This window comes from Apis dorsata, unplaced genomic scaffold (genome assembly GCF_000469605.1).
Source record: "Apis dorsata unplaced genomic scaffold, Apis dorsata 1.3 scaffold_269, whole genome shotgun sequence".
Classification (NCBI taxonomy): Eukaryota; Metazoa; Arthropoda; class Insecta; order Hymenoptera; family Apidae; genus Apis; species Apis dorsata.
In genome coordinates, this window is record NW_006263547.1 from 395889 (window position 1) to 399193 (window position 3305).

At 31.0% G+C, this 3305-nt stretch overlaps 1 protein-coding gene across 7 annotated transcripts in view; it reads right to left on the reverse strand.

The window, feature by feature from the left end:
- Positions 1 to 3305, reverse strand: part of LOC102680125 (uncharacterized RNA-binding protein C3H8.09c-like) — a 323287-nt gene that overhangs the window by 313248 nt on the left and 6734 nt on the right. For 3 of the 7 annotated variants that reach the window (XM_031510952.1, XM_031510955.1, XM_031510947.1), the window contains exon 1: positions 3203 to 3299. The exons of 2 other annotated variants lie outside the window; for them this stretch is intronic. The gene's annotated coding sequence lies outside the window, so the exon portion shown is untranslated. Of the gene's footprint in view, positions 1 to 3202; positions 3300 to 3305 lie in introns of those variants that run through there. 2 more of the 7 variants (XM_031510953.1, XM_031510949.1) reach the window with 2 other exon arrangements.

The window sequence follows — 3305 nt, forward strand, 5'->3', positions numbered from 1 at the left end:
TTCGGAATGAAATTGAAATGAAATTTTGGAAAATTTCATTGGAAAATTAATTTTAACGAGATTCAGGTATTCGTTTGCTATTATACACGTTAACATTGGAACAACTGTAACTTGTAATTACCTAAATATATTTCACGTATAAATGATTGTGAAAGTGATGATCACGAAAAAAAAATTCCTGTTCTCGATAATCGTGAAACGAAATTAAGAAATTAAGAAATATTTCTAATTAAATAATTTTGAACTCGTAAAAAAAAGAATTTTAATAAATTTTCTAAAGTGTTCTACGAAAATGTACACGTAAAAAGTGAAAAACTAAACTAATTATAACGCAATATCTATTAAAAATTGCAATTTATTTTCTTTGGACAATCGAGTGTTTTTTTTAAACCTCTACGAAAATATACATGTAAAAAAAAAAAAAAATAAAAAATAAAAAAGTAAACTAATTATAATGCAATATCTATTAAAAATTGCAATTTATTTTCTTTCAATTGAACGTTCTTTTATAAATAAAGATTATTCGCAATTTAAAGAGTTTCCGACCGATCGATATATTTTTGATTGCTCCTACAATTTCAAAGGGAAGAAATTACTTTGCACGGCAGTAACTTTGACGTTCCTGAAATTATGTATCGCGAGTTTATAGACTGAAGCGGCGCGTGAATAACATTTATTTGCTTGCTTATTCTACCTTGATAATTAATGTTTCTCCTGTAATAAATTGGTCGTCAATGTGTTTGATACGAGGATGAAAAATAAAATCAATAAGTCCACGATAATGGCAAAGGTTTCATTAATTAATTTCAGTTTGATTAATACTGCCGTTCCTAAAACGATGAATAAAATAATCAAACTAATACCAAGTAACGATAATTGTTAGTTATATATCAATTATATATCGATATAATAGTTGAGATAATCAAAACATCAGAGAGAATGATAATTGATTAAATAAAATCGCCCTATATAAAAAAATATTGCCCTATATAAAAATAAAATGTGATCGTTGAAGTTTATTAAAAATAAATAAAAATAAAATGAATTAACTACCACGCTTTATTCTTCAACGATATATCCTAAATCCTAAAACTATTTTAATTATATCAAACAAAAAAAAATATATCGATCGATCGATGTATTTTCGATCGAAAATATATCCTAATAATTTAACGATAACGTAATAATTATATAATACAGAAGGAGCGAAATCAAAGTATTTCTCCCGACCCTTTAAGCTTATAACGTAAAATAGAAGTTGCGCTAATGACAAAACCGATACAGCTAATGTTTCTAAACGCATATGGCTATGAACGTCATAAACTCGCTACACTATCGAGCAATAGTGTGTAATTAGTAAATGGACGTGAGTCCTGTAACTGATCTTTCATAAATCGCTTACCAATCATGCTACAGTACGTAAACCGTACGCGATATTCTCCGGTGTGAATCGTTAATCATCTTCTCCTAATATTAATATTAAGATCATCCTGGATGTTTCCAAATATACTTGGTAATAATTTCTCTCGCGGTAAAAAGTACGAGAGGAATATATTATTATCGATCGTCTTTTTTTTTTTAAAAATAATAAAGATATTCGAGAAAAATTTGTAATCCGGTAGAGGAATATTCGCGCGAGATATCGATTAAAAAAATTATAGAGAAATACTTGGACGATTGTTTTCTAAATAATTCGACGACGCGACAAAGGTTTTTTTTAATTAATTTTAAAATTTTTGCACGAGATAAAAAGGTGTCTAACGCGCACGAAAAGGATTTCCCTTTAAAAAAAAAAATAAACAAATAAATAAAAATAAAATTCAAACACGGAGAAAATATTTTCTTCTATCAATTTTTCGAAAAATATTTCGTTTGAAAATAAATGCAGGAATACAAGAATGCAATCACTAATGCCTGCATTTTCATTTATATTTTAATTAATTCCCTTCGTCCTCCCCCTATCTTCATCTATATTTTAATTAAAAATTAAGAGCGAAAAATACAGATAAATGTATTATAAATTTCAATTGAAAAATTTCAAAATAATTTGTCGATTTAATCTCGATCTCTCGTTTACTTTAAATTTTCTAAAATTTAAAGTAAAATTATAAATAGTCTCTCTCGCGTAACTTGGCACTAGATGCATATCTTCTGAGAAATATATAGTTGGATCGAGTTTAACAATAGTTATCGATGTTTTGAACGCAATATCTCGAACAATCGAGATGAAAACGGGGGAAGCACTTCTCGTTACCGCGTAAATACGCTTTGTGTATAGAATTTACCGCATCGATTGTTTTCATTCGATGGTGGCGTCAACTTTGAAATACTAATACTTGCTCCCCCATTCATAAATGATTCGACCAAAGCAATTGTTCATCCGTTCCCTATAAATCTAATTCATAAAAGGAACTTTTATCCGACAGGCAGGTGTAATCGTTCCGTCCAAACTTCCATCGGCCGTGTTAAAATAGGCTGTTCGAACGGCGTTTCAAAAATTTCCAAAAACCTAATTCGACAAAAAAAAATAATAATTAACACCATTGTTGAAAGAATTATTCTTGCTACTTTTAATCGTACAATATAAAGAAACTAAAACTATTCAGATAAATATATTATTGAACGTTTCGAACTTTACACACCCTATTTAAGAATAGAATTTTCTCGAGAGCAAGAGAATGCATTGAGAATCAGAATTATTTAATCATGAATTTATTGCTAGACAATTATCTTCAATGCTATTCACTGCTCAATATAAAATATAAAATTCTCCTCAAATTTCTAAAATTATTAATCCAATCCAATAATTAATTACTCTCAACACAGTATCTCGATACTCTCGAAATTCCCTAGGAATTAAATAATCTCATACGTCACTTCCCTTCTTCCCAATCCAACGCAAATCCTCCTGCTTTACCTTCAACTAACGAGCACGATATTTACCCAATTTACTAACTATTTATTCGACAAACCATAAGTCTCTACACACGCACACACACACGCAAGATAACGAACACACGTGCTTCCTTCAAACGCGTCGCTTCAAAGGCGTGTCAACCCTTTTCGACAATAATTCCAATCGCAGGCCCGAGCAAAGTTGAATCGGCCACAAAAGGCCACATACCACGCCGAACATCGAAAAGGTGTTAACATTCCCTTCGTTCAATGTGCCAACGTAACACGAGCCATTTTATCAACTTACGTTTTTCACGGACGGGAGCAGGATATCGGGAAACGGAAGTGGAGCCGTAGGCCTTGCCAGCTTGCACTTTTCCACCCCCTCCCTCCCCCCCTTCTCTCCTCTT